At 37.1% G+C, this 9,882-nt stretch overlaps 1 pseudogene; it reads left to right on the top strand.

Annotated features, from left to right (window-relative positions):
• Nucleotides 1-1,637: 1,637 nt before the first annotated feature.
• Nucleotides 1,638-6,179, top strand: LOC147273118 (uncharacterized; annotated as a pseudogene).
• Nucleotides 6,180-9,882: the final 3,703 nt, after the last annotated feature.

Below are 9,882 nucleotides of genomic sequence, written 5' to 3'. Positions count from 1 at the left end.
CTAGGGTTAATCATAATTGGTATTTAGTAAAATTAATCAATTTTTGTGGGTACGATACTCTATTTATCATTATATTACTTGTTCGATTTGTTCGCTTGCAATAAAATCACAACAAGTTTTTGACGCCGTTGTCAGAGATTGTTTTAATTTTTATTAATATCAAGATATTTTAATTCTGACTTTAATTTGAATTTTTTTTTTTGGTTCTTCAGGTACTTTTGATTTGGGCATAAGCTTTGAGAAACGTTCACGTAGCTTTGAACTTATACCACTCGACCAAGAAATCGAGCGCGCATTTCATAGACTAAACAAGGAGAACAAGAAGAAGAAGCAACAATCTTTAGAATTGCCGCCGCCTACTCTTATGGCTCACGAAGAAGCTGAAATGGCGCTGAGGAATTTTGCCACACCTACGCAACCTCTTCAGCAATTCGACATCCCTCCATTGCGGCCAACAATTTTGAGATTAAACCATCCATAATCACTATGTTACAGAATTCGTTTGTGTTATGTGGTTTGCCGAGTAAAGATCCGAATGTGCATCTGGCAGTATTTATGGAGATAAGCGATACTTTCAAATTTTATTAGGTTTCAGATGATGCAATTCATTTAAGCTTTTTCCCTTCTCATTGAAGGATAAAGCCAAGCTTTGGTTATTGTCACAGCCGCAAAATTCGATCACTACTTGGGACGATTTATCCAAAAAAATTTTGGCTAAATTCTTCCCTCCTGTAAAAACTACTAAATTTCAGCAATATATCATGTCCTTTACTCAATATGACAAGGAGCCTCTTTACAAAGCTTGGGAAATACTCAAGGATTTGTTGCGAAAGTGTCCGCAACATGAGTTACCAACCTGGATGCAAGTTCAAACTTTTTACAATGGGTTGAGCAATACAAGCAGAACATTGATCGATGCAGCAGTTGGAGGAGCTCTCATGGGAAAAACGGCTACAGAAGCGTTTAAATTATTTGAGACGATGGCTTCCAATAGCTATTAATGGCTTAGTGAGCCTGTGGTACCTAAACCGGCTGAGGTTATGGAAGTTGATGCTATGGCTATGTTAACCGCACAAATTTCTAACATTTTTTAAAAAGTCGATTCTTTGAGTGTTAATCCTGGTCAAACAAATAATATAATCATTTGTGAATTTTGTGCAGGTGCTCACCTAAGTTTTGAATGCACCACAGGGAACCCATTCACATCTACTGAACAAGTGAATCAGGTTGTAGATTTTAACCGACAAAGGAATAACACATACAACCCTGCTTGGAGAAACTACCCAAATTTCTCTTGGAGTAACAATCACAATGTTCAGATACCACAACCAGGTTTCCCTCCACAAGAGAGGAAGGTTTCTCTAGAGGATGCTCTTGCCTAGCTAACCATGAACACATCTTAGTTTATGACAGAAACAAAGACATCTTTCCAGAATCAGGCTGCATTTATTCGGAATTTAGAGGTTCAAGTTGGTCAATTAGCCAATGCAATTAGCGGAAAAGATCAAGGAATATTTTCGAGCCAACCTGAAATTAATCCTAAAAATCCAGAACAAGTGAAGGCAATAATCTTTGAAAAGGTAAACAAGTAAAAATGGCTATGGACTTGGAACAAGAGGATTCAAACCAGCAGAACAATGCAGATCAGGTCGCGAAACAGGCAGGATTCAGGCCAAAAGTTCAAAAAATTTGAAACACGTTCAATGTCCGATGCCTCTCCTTTGAAACCATATGTGCCACCCATCCCTTTCCCACAGAGATTGAAGAAAAATAAAATGGATGCTCAATTTTCAAAATTTTTGGAGATGTTCCGAAAAATACAAATTAATATTCCATTCGCCGATGCTTTAGAACAAATGTTGAGCTATGCGAAATTCAGGAAGGACATCCTCTCCAAGAAACGAAAATTTGTCGAGCATGAGAAGATACAATTGACTAAAGAGTGCAGTGCAATCCTGCAATGGAAGCTTCCACCCAAGCAAAAGGATAAAGGGAGTTTTAAAATTCCATGCACCATTGGAACTCAATTATTTGAAAAATCTTTATGTGATTTAAGTTCTAGCATTAATTTATTACCTTTATCTGCTATGAAAAAAATTGCAATAGGTGAAATTAAGCCCACTATTGTTTCTTTGCAGATGGCAGTTAGGTCTATTACATATCCTGATAGAATAAGTGAAGATGTGCTGGTAAAGGTTGATAAATAAATTTTTCCAGTAGACTTTTTGGTTTTGGATATGGAAGAAGACGCCGAGACAAAATTGATTTTGGGCCGCCCATTCCTGATTACTTCTTAAACTTTGGTTGATGTGGAAGCCGGGTTATTGAATTTGAGGGTTGGAGAGGAAGGTATGACATTCAAGGTTTTCGAGGCTCTAAAATTCCCAAGGGAAGCTGAAGATTGTTTTCGCTTTGATATAGTGGATCAAATTACTTCTTAAAAATTCGAAGAGGAAAATCCAAGTGATACACTAGAAGCCACTGTAGTCTGTGCTGCACCTACTGATCATGATGATCCGAATTTGGCTGAATGTGCTCTCTATTTGGAAGCATCAAAACCATTCAAACATGAAAGTCGACAGGAATTTGAAGTACTAGGGTCAACACCCCCTAAGGCCGCACCTTCAGTGTTTCCTGCCTCTTCTTTTACTTTAAAGCCATTGCCTGCACATTTAAAGTACGCTTATTTGGGTGCATCTGAGACTTTGCCAGTCATTATTGCTGCAAATTTGAGTGAAACTGAAGAGGAAAAAATGCTGCAGGTTTTGAGAAAATATAACAATGCAATTGGATGGACAATAGCAGATATTAAGGGAATTAGCCGTTCCATGTGTATGCACAGAATTTTAATGGAAGATGAGTACAAACCATCGGTAGAGCATCAACGCAGATTGAATCCAAACATGAAAGAAGTGGTTTGCGTAGAGGTATTAAAATTGCTTGATGCAGGTATTATTTATTTTTGATAGCAGTTGGGTAAGTCCTACACAGGTTATGCCGAAGAAAGGAGGGATGACAGTGGTAAAAAATGAAAATAATGAGTTGGTCCCTACAAGAACTGTCACAGTATGGAGAGTCTGCATCGATCATAGAAAATTAAATTCTGCAACCAAGAAAGACCATTTTCCCTTGCCCTTTATTGATCAGATGCTGGAAAGACTTGCAGGCCACACTTATTATTGTTTACTGGATGGGTATTTAGGGTATAACCAAATCCCAATTGCACTTGAAGACCAAGAAAAAGAGACTTTCACATGTTCGTTTGGCACTTTTGCCTTTCACCATATGTCGTTTGGATTATGCAATGCACCTGCTACTTTTCAGCGTTGCATGATGAGTATTTTTTCTGACAAGGTGGAGCATTTCATCGAAGTATTCATGGACGATTTTTTAGTATTTGGGTCATCATTCAATACTTGTCTAGATAATTTGGCATTGGTACTGGAAAGATGCGCATAAATCAATTTAGTCTTAAATTGAGAAAAATGTCATTTTATGATACAAGAGGGAATTGTTTTGGGACAAAAAATTTTGGCCCGAGGCATTGAGGTAGATCGAGCGAAGATTGAAACAATTGAGAGATTGTCACCGCCTACGTTCGTAAGAGGTGTTCGTAGCTTTCTGGGACATGCTGGGTTCGTCGTCTTAAATTGGGAAAAATGTTATTTTATGGTGCAAGAGGGAATTGTTCTGGGACAAAAAATTTTGGCCCGAGGCATTGAGGTAGATCGAGCGAAGATTGAAACAATTGAGAGATTGTCACCGCCTACGTTCATAAGAGGTGTTCGCAGCTTTCTGGGACATGCTGGGTTTTATCATCAATTTATCAAGGACTTCTCAAAAATTACTAAGCCCCTCTGCAATCTATTATTGAAGGATGCTGACTTTGTTTTTACCTCTGAGTGCTTGGTAGCATTTAATTTATTGAAGAAGAAGCTAACTACTGCACTGGTCATTGTTGCTCCAAATTGGGAACTGTCATTCGAAATTATGTGTGATGCCAGTGATCATGCTGTGGGAGCGATTTTGGGTCAAAGAGAAAATAAATTACTCCATGTAATATATCATGCGAGCCGAACATTGAATGATGCCCAGTTGAACTATGCTACTACGGAGGAGTTATTAGCAGTGGTATTCGCAATGGATAAATTTCGTTCATATTTGTTGGGTGCGAAAGTGATTGTGTATACGGATCACGCAAAATATTTATTTGCCACGAATGTGAGGTCCTGAAAAATTTTGGTGTTTGATTTCAAAGGTTTTGGAGATCAAAGGTTGGTTGTGAACCAATAGGAACTCTGTATTCGTTTTTACAAGTACGTAGTATTTTTCTAAGTATTTTTATGAGTCCCGAAGTGTTTTTGGTTAATTTTAGAAGTTAAGGAATTTCGAAAATTAAAGTTTGTTGAGTGGGAAGATCTTGGCCGTTGATCTAAATGGCCAGGATGGTGACAAGTGGCAGCAGCTGGTGGCAAGGGAGGAAACCACGCGAAGACAGGAGAATTCGGTGGAACTTTGTGGAAAGCACCACCGAGGGCTCGGTGAAGCCACCGAGCGATCGGCATGCCTTGCCGAGCGCTCAGCAGTCAAACGAGGGCTCAGCATGGTTGCTATATATAACTGCCCAGTTTTCTCTTCTGTGTCATTTTTCTTTCGCAGCTCTCCCTCTCTGTTTCTCTTTGTTCTCTCTCTTAGCTGAGAGATTGTCTTTGAGTTTCTCTTAGCCCGTGGAGGTGGTGAGGTGGTGTGGTGCACATGGTGGTTTAGGATGCACGGAATCAAGGTGGGTGGACTTTGTGTATTTATTTTGTGGGCGAACAGTGTATTTGTTTTGTGTCATTTAACTGTATTTTTCCAGTTAATTGCTTGTATGCTAGAATTTGGTTTAATTCTAGGATTGGAATCCTATTTGTGATTCGATGATGATTTTGAACCTATATGATTAATTGATTTTTATATTACGAATTATTGAGGTTACTAGTTGTGATTAGGCATTTAATTTTCCAGATGGATTTATTGATGTTAATGGATTATCCTGTGATTCGAGGATAGATTGTTGGGCTAGATAGCCTAATTGTAATTTGAGGATATCTGTGATGATCAGGTTAATCAGATTTGATATTAATGTACCGGTTGGTCAAGATATTGTGGTTTGACACGACCTGAGAGTAACAAGTGAATTGAGTAGGTTGAGATACCAGTGTGATTGTATAATATGGCAGGTAGCTCAGACATTACTGTGGGCCATTGTACGTGGTTGTTGCCAGATCGTACAAATGTGCATAAAGTATATGTAGCAAGTGGCCAGGTTTACAATCAGAGTTGGTTAGTGGTTTGTTAAGCACATGAACGCTTTAGTAAGCGTGATTTTTGGAGATGCTTGTTATCGGCTTAGTTCGTACTCTAGCTGAGCTGGTGGTAAGTTTTGGTACTTCGTTGAGTATAGGAACACTTGGAGATGCCTGTTTGTGTGTGACTTGTAGTCACAGTCTGTTTTTGGTTGTGGGTGTGAGTCGTTTCACCCAGATGGAATTACCCACAAAGTTTCCACTTCGTATCATCCGCAAACTAGTGGACAAGTTGAAGTTTCGAATAAATAATTAAAAAGAATTTTGGAGAAAACAGTAAACGCCTTGAGGAAAGATTGGTCATTGAAATTGGATGATGCGTTGTGGGCTTATCGTACAGCTTTCAAAACACCAATTGGCAAGTCACCATATCGGTTAGTTTTTGGGAAGGCATGTCACTTTCCTGTGAAACTCAAGCATAAGGCACTTTGGGCTGTTAAAGCATTGAATTTTAATATGGTTGCAGCCGGTGAGAAAAAATCCCTACAATTGAGTGAATTGGAGGACTGGCGGAATAAAGCTTATAAAAATGTCACGATTTATAAGGAACGCACGAAGCAATGGCATGATAGGCATATTCTCAAGCAGGATTTCCATGTCGGTCAAAAAGTTCTCCTCTACAATTCACGGTTGAAACTTTTTCCAAGGAAGCTCCGATCTCGTTGGTCAGGCCCATTCACAATTGTGAAAGTGTTCACATATGTCACAGTTGAAATCCGCAATAATAACGATGGCACAACCTTCAAAGTTAATGGCCACAGATTGAAACTGTATGTGGCAACTATTCTTCTTGCGGATGCAACCACCGTCCACCTAAACTATCCTAAGTAGCTGCATCTGATAGTCGGGCTAAGGACTATAAACTAAGCGCTTGTTGGGAGGCAACCCAATCAGGTACTTTCGTTCCTTTTATTTTTGTTTGTATTTTTTGTATTTTTGTGTCATGCATTCCTTGCTTTCGCTGTACATTGCCCTTGTTTTTCCCTTCTTTTAAACCATTGAGGACAATGTTTGGTTTAGGTTTGGGGTGGGTGTGCTTAATTTGTTCTTTTTTTTTTTTTTTTAGAGTTTGTTTATCGAGTCATGCAAAACTTTAATTGGTGTTTATGTTTCGATTAAACTGCTTTTACCCATACAGAGTTTGAAGAATTGGCTTTGCCTTCATCAGTTTTTCGTGTTGAATCCAGCCATATTAGCCTCGTAATTTTCTGAATTTTCGTTAGAAAGTTAGAGCTGTCTTTCTGAACAGGGGTCTGGAACTGAAATTTTTCTATGATTCTGCACTGTTGCCTGTTTTCAACGTCGATTTTCAAGTAGTTTTGAACTGTTTTTCGGGATTTTGTCTAATGGAGATGTATATGATGTTAAAAGTTTTGAAAAAAAAAATTGCAGTTTTTCTAAAACATGAATATTTGTTAAAAGTCATTACTTTTACTTACTAATGGAGATGTATATGATGTGTTTTGATCACTATTGCATTACTAACATATTGCCATGAAGGTTATTGCATTATAATCTTTGCACTTCACAGTACCATGCTTGTAATGTCTTGGTTGACAAGGGTGCTATGCTTGAGTGACTATGGAATATTAATGAAGACTACCTTTTGGGGAGCTATTAGTCTATGCCAATTTTTTTTTTTGCAAGAGGGGTTTTCTACTTTTAAACACTCATCAATTTTGTACCTAATTACTTTTATCTCATTAGGTTTATCTTGAATACTAAAGAAATGACATTAGGCTATGCATGTTTCACCCATTAAAAGGCCTTTCACCCTATCTATTTATGTGCATCATTAACCCCTTTGTAGCCAAAGTGATGAAAAACAATGGTTGAGCTCTACACCAAAGAATTGGCTTGGACCGAGGTATTTTGTGATAACTTGCAAGAAAGAAAAAATAGTGAAAAATATCAAAAGAGCCGAAAAATTGGGCCACATAAAAGATAATTTTTTTTTTTTTTTTTTGTTTTTTTGCAATTCATTAAGAGTAAAATTTGAAATCACTCCAAGTGGAGTAAGAAAGAAGCACAATTCCTAGGCGTCGAGTATTACAAAATCTTCAAAGGAGCTGTCCATGTACAAAGAAGTCAAATGACGTTTTTGTATGTCCTAAGTTCTAGTTTTCCTTCCTTTTCTTTCTTAGCCTTAGCCTAACCTTTCGTTACAACCATAGTAAAGACCTAACTGGTCTTTTGGTCAATCTTGCTTGGAGGTGAGGTACATGCTCTTGTTGTTAGTATTCAATTCTTTTCATGATATATTATTTTCTGAAATTGCCATTTTTTTTTTCATGTTAAGCATATGTGTTAATTTTTGCTGCCTATTATATAACTTCAGACACATATGTGGGATATGAGTGCAAGCCTAGGATTCAAAAAAAAAAAAAAAAAATTTAGTGTTATCTAGTGAGGATTAGAGTCGAGGCGAAATATTTCCATGGTGTTTGAGTGTGGTTACTTTTAAGCTTTGATGTTATGAGTATTAGTACAGCACTTTACACTATGATGCAATGTATTAGTAGTGGCATAGCTTTAGTTTTGCAAATGTTATTGGCATGCATCGATCTTTATTAGTTTGTTCAAAGTAGCGCTTGTAACAGCTTTGTTTTGCAGTAAAGCGTTTGTGGGTATCGTATCTGGTAAACCCTCAAGAGACAACTCCTCCCACTAGAGACAATTAGAGGTTTAACAGCTAAGTGCCATCGAGTTACCTGCGAAAGTGGTTTAGTTAGCTTTCTTTTTTACTTTTGTCTTGTTTCCAATTTTGCTCGAGGACTAGCAAAAGATAGGTTTGGGGTATTTTGATATATTCATATTTTTTATATTTAATCTATCTTTATTGTTTAGTTTTCATGTCAAATTGGTTGTTTTAATGTGTTTTGTTTAGGTTTTGTAGGCATTCGTCCTTAGAAAGGTTTTGGATAAAAATAGACGATTTTAAGGCTTAAAGGATCAAAATTAGTGAAGGAAGAAAATCAAGAAGTTCACAGCAGTTTATTCAGTCATTTCATCAAACATGTGGTGTGCATCTGTACAAGTGTTCAACAATTCTCATGAAACTATAATGAATTCAATCCAAACTGATCTCAGATGATCAGTGCCAATCAGAGGAGGTTTTAGAGATCATACCTGAAGTTCGGATGTGGTCTGATTGCCTCATATCGAGTTAGCAGCTGGGCAGTTGGCTGTGAAGCTGCAGAAGAGTGGTCACTTGCTGGGATGTGATTCTGCACATTTGGTGGGCTGATAATGGGCTAATGATGGCTGGGCTTTGCTTAATAGCATCATGATTATATTAACCCATGACCCAATTTCCTAAATTACCTATCTAAACCTTGGATTTTATCTCCCAATTCCTTGCCGCAACTCTTTTCCTATCTTGTGAAGGTTTTCTTTAAGCTCTCCTATTTTTCCTCTAAGCCTCCATCTATTTTCAAAGTCAACATGGCCTTTCCTTGTTTCCGTGGGTTGTGTTTTTGGCATATTAATACCAAGCCTTGCTATATAAAGAAGATACCACCTACCACCAAGAAGACAAGAGAGAATTGAGGGTTGCTGCGAATTGTCTTTGTCATTACCCTTGGAGCTTTCGAAAGTGCTATGGAGATTCCTGAGATCAAGTCATCATCCGAATTGGTTTAATGGCCGTGAATATTTTGTTTATCATTAGAATAGTCATGAACTAATTTTCTTTGCTAGGGCTACGATGTAGCCTAACAATACTTAATTTCTTTAGTTTATATTAATTCTTAATTATTATTCCATGTTGAGTATTTGTTACTGTTCTTAATGCTTTAATTGTTTGGCCAACATTTAATTGATCTGAAGACCAAATTGAGACAGAGATGTGATGTTTGGTTATTAGCTTCTTGTAAAAAATGTCATGTCTTGAATGAGTGACAGAGATGTGCTAACATGATTCATGCAGTTTCTTTGTAGGTTTTCCACTGAACTTAATGGATTCTTAGTTTTCTAAATCTATTGCTTGAGAGAGAATGGGTTGTTAATTGAGAATACATTTGGTATTGCCCGAGAGGGAACATTAATTAAATTAGGGAAAATCAACTGTCAAAATGGGTATTAATTAGGGTTAATTTGCTATAGGAATTAAGTGAGATTGGTTATGGTGAAATTGGATGCTCTAGTGTTTTATTAATTTGTTACTTAATCATTTATTTTGCTTGCATTTATTATTTGTTATTTTAGTTTACTTAATTAAATTTCTTATAATTCGATCATTCAAAGAAATTCTAGGGTTAATCATAATTGGTATTTAGTAAAATTAATTAGTCTTTGTGGGTACGATACTCTATTTATTATAATATTACTTGTTCGATTTCTTCGCTTTCAATAAAATCACAACTGTCTTGCTCATTTCTTCTAAAAAAATTTGGAATCACCTAGGAAAGTGAGTTGGCTGGCTTATTCAAACAAAGGTACCAGTGTTTCTTCGGTGCCAAGATCGGAGAACAAGAAAGACTGTTTGATCCCTAGAACTTTAAAGAGCCTTGTCAATACTTTTGTTATGAAGGCC

The sequence above is a fragment of the Dryas octopetala genome, chromosome 9 (genome assembly GCF_963921425.1).
Source record: "Dryas octopetala chromosome 9, drDryOcto1.1, whole genome shotgun sequence".
NCBI classification, from domain to species: Eukaryota; Viridiplantae; Streptophyta; class Magnoliopsida; order Rosales; family Rosaceae; genus Dryas; species Dryas octopetala.
This window is presented reverse-complemented; position numbering and strand designations above follow the sequence as displayed.